The sequence below is a fragment of the Mustela nivalis genome, assembly GCF_964662115.1.
Source record: "Mustela nivalis genome assembly, chromosome: 13".
NCBI lineage: Eukaryota > Metazoa > Chordata > Mammalia > Carnivora > Mustelidae > Mustela > Mustela nivalis.
The window spans coordinates 5,002,687-5,010,618 of NC_139032.1; the positions used below are offsets into that span (position 1 = coordinate 5,002,687).

A 7,932-nucleotide genomic window follows, 5' to 3' on the forward strand; every position below is an offset into this window, starting at 1 on the left:
AATCAAAAGAGGCATAAAATAGTGTGAAATACTACATCTCCTATTCACATTTTATGAACTTTTATTTTGTGCAAATTTTGTACCAACTTTTTTTATACATTAATAGGTCTACACACAAGCCCAATTCAGATTTTGAAACTCTTAGAATACATTAAAATTTGCTGTGTGCCTAAACATGTGAATATGAAGGAACAGAAAAGTTCATTCTCTGATGTCTCTTTGGTTGGTTTATAACTATGCTTCTGTGCTCTCTTCAGCAGCACATATACTAATATAACTATGCTGCTTCAGTACAAAGAGCTGGATGAAAATGGTCAACACACTTACCTTAGAGCTGACAATATGTTGAGTCTAGTGTCCCTAACTCTTTAAGATAGCTTTCAGAAACACGATAATTAACCTAATGTTGATGGATGTCTGAGATTTATACAATATCAAAATACCCTCTTCTTTATGCCTTTCCTTATATTACTTTAGGGTTTCTATTATAGTGATTTGACCTGTCATTGCTTTGAGAATATATCTGTCTTTATCTCCAAGTTCTTATCCATTTTAATCATTGTATCATAGGGAGTGATGTCAACATTGTACTTTGTACATAGGTTACTCAATTGGGTAACTTTTTAAAGTGTTTGTTCTGATTACAATGTTAATAGTGAATAATCCAGACTCTGTGAGGAATTTTATGCTCTCTCCTTGGTAACAAGTGAAACAGAAATCTTCAGAAGGAAGAGGAAAGTGTTAGCCACTTAGTTCTTATTCCAGCTAAGCATGCAGGGCCAATGAATTTTCAGAGTTTGAGATAAATTGGTACAGCAATTTTAAGCATCTTTTGGGCCAAAGCTAAGCACTGTAACCAATAGTGGTGTTTTCAGGTTCTCTCTGATCAAGTATTTAATTGTTTTACTGCCATACAAAAACACAAAAACCAAACACATAGCTTTCAAAAATACATTCGTTAGAGCAGTAATTCTGACACAATGTTTATATAAAGAACAATGGTGATATTTTACCTGTAATTGAATCTTTGCATAAGTACATTCTAGATTATAAATTCCTATCTCTGAACGTATTTTCTTCGAGATTACGTTGTATTCTGTTCTATTGTTGGTGAGGTATGTGCAAATCCAGTTGCGTAGAATCATGCAATATGTGTTTACAACACTGTCCCTCCCTCTGTCTGCATCTCTTTCCGATTCTTTCTGAATGCTCTGTCTCTTTTTCCATCGTACGCAAATGTATGTATGTTTTTAAAATGTATGTATGTTTTTACAGTACTTTAAGTCCTATTAAGCTCAGACTGAGAGGCCTTTTGTAACTATGACTGATGCCAACACACAGTCCATTATTTGACCTTTGTATATTAAATCATGATTTCCTTTTTATGGTAATGTGGAACTGAATTAGTATAAGCTATGTAATTTCAATGAGTACATCATTTATTCAATACTTACTGAGAAGTCCCATGACCATGTCTTATGATAAATCCACCCCCGCCAACTTTTTTTTTTTTTTCTTAAGATTTCTTTTAAAAATTGCTAAATGCTTGGGACTCCTGCTTGGCTCAGTCCATAAAGCGTTCAATTTTTTATCTTGGCTCAGGTTGTGATCTCTGGGTGGTGAGATCAACCCCCACGTTGGGCTCTGTGCTCAGCAGGGAGTTGGAGCTTGCTTGAGATTCTCTGCCTCTACTTCTGCCCCATCCCCTGTGTATGTGCTCCCTCTCTCTCTCTCTCTACAATAAATCAATAAATCTTTAGAAAAAAATTGCTAAATGCTTGGTCTTTTTCTTTTTAAGATTTTACTTACTTACCTATTTGAGAGAGATGAAGAGAGAACATGAGCCAGGGGAGAGACAGAGGGACAGGTACAAGTAGACACCTGCTGAACGATAAGCCTAGTCCCAGGACCCCAAGATCATGACACCTACCTGACTGAACCACCCAGGCGCCCCCAGCCCACTTTAAATACTTGGAAAGTTCTATGGGACAGTGCTATGTGAGCTCTGACATGAGTGGGAATTCAGTACTTCATAAATCAGAACACAGGGGCCATTCAGCTGAAAGGTCTCACATTTATTACGGAACGAGTCTACTGGTATAGAGGCACAGTAACATAGAAAAATCGTTTCCCTGACAAAACATATCAGTTGGCCAGGTAGGAGGGATATTTACAGTTTGATAAGCTAGGGACATGTGATCTTCATGGAGCTTAACTATGTGTGCCAGTTAAGTATGTGTCTCATGATGTGCAATGCCTTACAGGGTGTAACCATAGCCTGGTTCTCCAGTGCCTCCTCTTAGAGTTGTACCTGATTTTATTATCAGTTTTCATCTGAACCCACTGGGGAATGGGACTGTTCTGTTTTTGTTTCTTGGCCAGGAAAAGCTTGATTCTGAAAGTCCTGTGAGACTGTGTGGCAAGGAACAGTCAACCACACACACACCAGGATGGTGGTGAAAAGGAGAAAGGAGCTAAATGCTTGGTCTTGACAGGAAGTATGAGCTAACAGAGGATGGAACAGAAAACTGGCAGCTCTTTCACTGGGTTTATCCTGAAAGGTTTTTCTGAGCAACGTCAGCTGGAGCTAGTCCTCTCTGTGGTTCTTCTGATCTCCTTTATGTTCACTCTGCTGGGAAACACCATCATTGCATGGTCCCAGCTGGGCGCATGTCTTTAGACTCCTGTGTACTTTTCCCTCTCCAATCTAAGCTTTCTGGACCTGTGTTACACGACCAGCACTGTCCCGCGGCTCCTGGCTAATCTCCGGACACTAGACAAATCTATCTTGTTTGGTGGCTGTGTAGTTCAGCTATTCCTCTCTCCAGGGTTGAGAGGCGCAGAATGCATTATCATAGGGATCAAGCATTTGACCTCTATGTAGCCACCCACAGGTGCCTGCACTACACAGTGATCATGTACCCCGTCTCTGTGCCCCGCTGGCTTCTGCATCGTGGTTCCTTGGTTTTGCCAACTCCTCATTGCAGACAGTGCTCATCTTCCTTGTACTACTTTGTGGGAGAAATAAACTAGATCACTTCTTTTGTGAGGTACCCTGGCTGCTCAAGATTGCCTGTGTTAACACCACTGTGTATGAGTCAGAGAAATGCTTTGTCACCGTGATCATTCTCCTTATACCTGTGGCATTAATGACATTCTCCTACAGTCAGATTGTCTTAAGAAGAAGGTCAGCTGCAGGGTAGAGGAAAGTGTTTTGGGCATGTGGTTCCCAGCTCACAGTGGTCTCCCTGTTCTATGGTATGACCATCTATGCTTACCTTCAACCCAGCAACAACTACTTCCAGGATCAGAGCAAGTTCATTTCTCTCTCCTACACTGTCATCACCCCCATGGGCGACCCCCTCATATATATGCTGAGGAAAAGGGTGTGATGGGATCTGGGAAGAAGATTCTTTGGAGGGGCCATGACTCCAGATGACTAGATGGGGAAGACCTTTTGATGGAAGACTTTGAATACCAGAGCCATTAGGATGCTTGTGTCTTGTACATATCACCCACAATTTCCCTTGACAACTCTCAAGGGAATTTACTTACCTCATTTTTTAAGTGCAAGCAGGTGCTCAAAATAGAAGTTCATGGATTCATGTGGCTTCCCCAGATGGTACATTTGTTACAGCTGATAAGCCCATATTGACCCATCATAATTCAGCATCCAGAGTGTTTCCCAGTGGTTCACTCATCATGCCGGACATTCTGCGGTTTTGGACAAGTGAATGATTACCTGGACTTACTGGTTCCCTGAAGTCTAATTGATTAATAGATGCCTACAATTATGTGTCTAGTGAGCATCTCAAATTTCACATGGTCAACGCTGCAAGCCACCACTCAAGGATGGTTCTCACAGAGGCTTCCCATTCCCTCCCACTCCATCCTTCTGGTTTCCTAGAACACCACCAAGAACATATGCCACACTTCTCTTCTTCAGAGCCCACACTGGTCAATAGAAAATGTCTCTTGCTTTTGTCATCAAATACATCAGAAATCCAAGGGCTGCTTTCTACAACCTCGGAAGCTACCATGCTGATGCCGGCCACCAAGGTCTCTAAGTGCCATGGACTCACCCTGGTCTCCCTCCTTCCTCAAGGAACTTCTTTAAAGGGTGTAGGTCAGATAATTTCTCTTCTCTGTTCCAGCAGGCTGATGATTTTCCAAAGCTTGCTGTAAAACATAGAGTTGTGATAATCCCCTTTGGGCCCGTGCTCCAACACAGAGGTCATCAGTCACTCTGTTCTCCCTGGCCATGCTGCAGACACCACTTTCCCGGGGGTCTGAAGGGACATTTGCTTCCCTCTTCACTGAGTGCTCTCTGCCTAGCTATCATCAGACCTTTCTCCCTCTTCTCCAAGTCTGGCTCAGATGACCTTCCTGTGGAACCTACCTGACCACCCACCACCCCACTTTTTACATGCCCCACCCTCATATCCATGGGACATGCTATCTCTCTCTCCTGTCATTGTTTCCTGTCTCTTGTCATCAGACCTTTTACAACATGTCCTCAGCATCCTGAACAGTGCCTGACATGTTCAGACTCTGGGGGAAATCTACTTTCCAAGAAGTCAATAGGTAGGGTCAGTCAGAGAAATGAAGCCACTAGAAGACAGATATTAAGAGATCTGTTGCAGGGGCTTGGCCGGTGGGATATTGGGGAGGCTGGGAGTCAGAAATACCTAGGACGGGCTGTGAGGCAGCCGAAAGGAGCTCTCCAGCAGGAACTGACCCTCTAACTCTGCACAAGTGTCTCTTGGGTTCTCTGCCTCTGAGAACCCTGGCTAATATAACTGTTCCTTCTGCTCAACATCCTCCTTGACACTTGCTATGGTCAGTCTAATTTTAGCCATTCTTGTATGGGTGTGATGGTATCTCATTGTGCTTTTAATTTGGATTTTCCAGAAAATAATACTGTTGAACACCCTTTCCTGTTCTTACTGGCCACCAGTAAATCTTTTGTCAAGTATTAGTTTTGACACAGACTGCCTTTCTATGATTGATGTATAGGAACTCTTTATTGATAAGTCTTTGTCAGCATGTGTATTGCAAATCTTTACATCCCGTTCTGAGGCTTGCCTTTTCATTTTTTTTTTTAATATTTTATTTATATGTCAGAGACAGAGGGAGAGAGAGCGAGCGAGCACAGGCAGACAGAGAGGCAGGCAGAGGCAGAGGGAGAAGCAGGCTCCCTACCGAGCAAGGAGCCTGATGTGGGACTCGATCCCAGGACCCTGGGATCATGACCTGAGCCGAAGGCAGCTGCTTAACCCACTGAGCCACCCAGGCGTCCCTTGCCTTTTCATTTCTTAATGGTCATGAGATAAGCAGAAATGTCACATTTTATGAAGTCCTACTGAATCCTTTCAAATGGTTAGTGCATTTTGTGTCCTACCCCAAGACTGACATTTTCTTCCAGAAAATGTAGAATTTTAAGCTATGATCCATCTCAAATTTCTAAATTCCATTTTTAATTCTAATAGTATATTTATAGACTATTTTGGATTTTCTATATACACAACCCTATTATCTGTGAATAGTCTCATTCCCCTCCCCCCAATCCTATACTTTTTGTGTTTTCTAGCCTTATAACTGGGTAGATCCTCCAGTACTATGTTGAATAGAGTGTCAATGTTTGAAGATTTTAATATACGTTTCTCAACATATGATAGACAAAGCAGAAAAAGCACTGGTAATAAATATGACCTAATTGACATATTTGGAACATTACAAAATAAGTGTAGAATATGCTCTTTTCAAATGGTCATAGAATATTTACCCAAAGAGATGGTATGTTGGGCCATGAAGCAAGTCTACAAATTTTAAAAGTCTGAAATATCATAGAGATTATATTCTTAGACAACAGGGGAATTGAGCCATAGTCATAATGAAAAGAAAACTAGGAAGTCTCTCAATGTTTAAAAATTAAACCTTGGAGCACCTGGGTGGCTCAGATGGTTACTTGTCTGCCTTCTGCTCACGTCATGATCCCAGGATCCTGGGATGGAGTCCTGCAGGGGCCTCCTGCCTGCTCGGCGGGCAGCCTTCTTCTCCCTCTCCTTCTACTTCTCCCCCTGCTGTGGTCTCTCACTCTCGCTGTCAAATAAATAAATAAGTAGTATCTAAACAAACATTTAAACCTAACTTTGCTACATATCCCAAGGTTCAGAGAGGAAAATTCTCAACCTTTCCCACGTCAGGGCTCATAGACAATGGCACGCTATTGGTGAAGAGTCTGTGAAGAGTCCTCACTATCATCACCTAGACAGAAGTTAAGCCTCACATCAGAGTTCTGCCTGCCCCACACCTGGTGGTCCTCCCCCCACCAGCTGCCCTTTCCGGTGACTCTGAGGTAAGGGGACAACATGGCCATATGGAAATGGAAGCTCCACACCCGTAGTAATGATCGTACTATTGTATTGTCCTCACCAGTCCAACAACATGATTTCGGAATGAAATATGACACAATAGCAGCTTCATGACCTTCCTTAAGCTTTGAAAATCATGTCGGGAATCATCTGTTAGAAACATGGATTCAATACGTGTTCTTTCTTCTGGAAAAGAAATCGGCCCAAATAATAATCATGGCGTCCTGAGCATTTGCTCTTGAGAACATCACACTGGCTCTTTGTGGAATTCTCTCTCTTAAAACTTCTAAACTATGATGTATCTATTATTAGGCACATTAAAAAAAAAGATTTTATTTATTTATTTGAGAGAGAGAGAGAGAGAGAGCATAAGAGGGGAGAGGTCAGAGGGAGAAGCCAGCTCTGCGGAGCAGGGAGCCCGATGTGGGATTCAATCCTGGGGCTCCAGGATCATGACCTGAGCCGAAGGTGGCTGCTTAGCGAACCGAGCCACCCAAGCATTCGAAGGCACATTTTCTAGATGGTTAGACTGGGGCTCAGAGACGATTACGAGTCATATGATTTTAAAGTGTCAGAAACCTAAGTGGGATCCCCAAACTGACTCCAAATCCCTTGTTATTCCATACATGGTACTATTTCCCTCTTATCTCTGGTCTTCTCCATCCCGAAACATGTCAAGTATTGGAATTTTCTTATTGTGTGGCCAACTGGAATGAATTCAGCTGGACTTTTAACCTCTACCTCTGTCATGATCATTAAGATAATTATCTCAGTGGAGGACCGCTGGGTAAGATACTCAACGCTCCCTAGGAATAGAGACATTCTAGTATTTTTCTGATATTAAAGTTACTTACAAGAACTATCTTTTTGAAATTGATTCAGGCTCTGGTATGTTCAGAGTATGCTGTGAGATAGGTCTGAAATAGTATTTAAAAATACTCAGCTCGGCGTCTTCTACAAAGTGAGCCAATGCTTATAAACATTGAGAAAATATTCTCTTGTCGATCATTATTTACTTCCCAACCATCGTAGTATTTGTATGATATGACTATGACTTACATTAATCAAAATTTGCCGAGCAAAAACTTATACAGTGCATCTAGGGGGCTCTTCATGTTGAAATTAGTGTTGTGACAATGAGCTACTTTATTTTATTCTATAGTCCCAGGGAATGGGATGTCTGGCAGTTCTAAAGTTCTGAATTTGTTTATTTATTTTTTAAAGATGTTATTTATTTATTTGACAGAAAGAATGAGAGAGCATGAGCAGGGGGAACAGAGGGAGAAGCAGGCTCCCCACTGAGCAGGGAGCCTGATGCGGGGCTTGATCCCAGGACCCCTGGATCATGACCTGAGCTGAAGGCAGATGTTTAACAACTGAGCCACCCAGGTACCCCTAAAATTCGGACTTTAAATTATCTCTATGCTTCAGATATTTGGAGAAAGGGAGGAGCCCGGTGTCTGCATCACCTCTGTTACCTGTATTGAACTTGGAAGTCTCTGCAGGCCTCATTTTGATTTCTTGGTACTATTGTTAAAGGTGATTTTGTCTCAAGTTC

General features: G+C 42.0%; 1 pseudogene across 1 annotated transcript; it reads left to right on the forward strand.

Annotated features, from left to right (window-relative positions):
• Positions 1-2,515: 2,515 nt before the first annotated feature.
• LOC309847250 (putative olfactory receptor 2B8 pseudogene) lies at positions 2,516-3,392 on the forward strand (annotated as a pseudogene). Its single transcript has one exon. The product of its transcript is annotated as a putative olfactory receptor 2B8 pseudogene (transcript).
• The last annotated feature ends 4,540 nt before the right edge of the window (positions 3,393-7,932 follow it).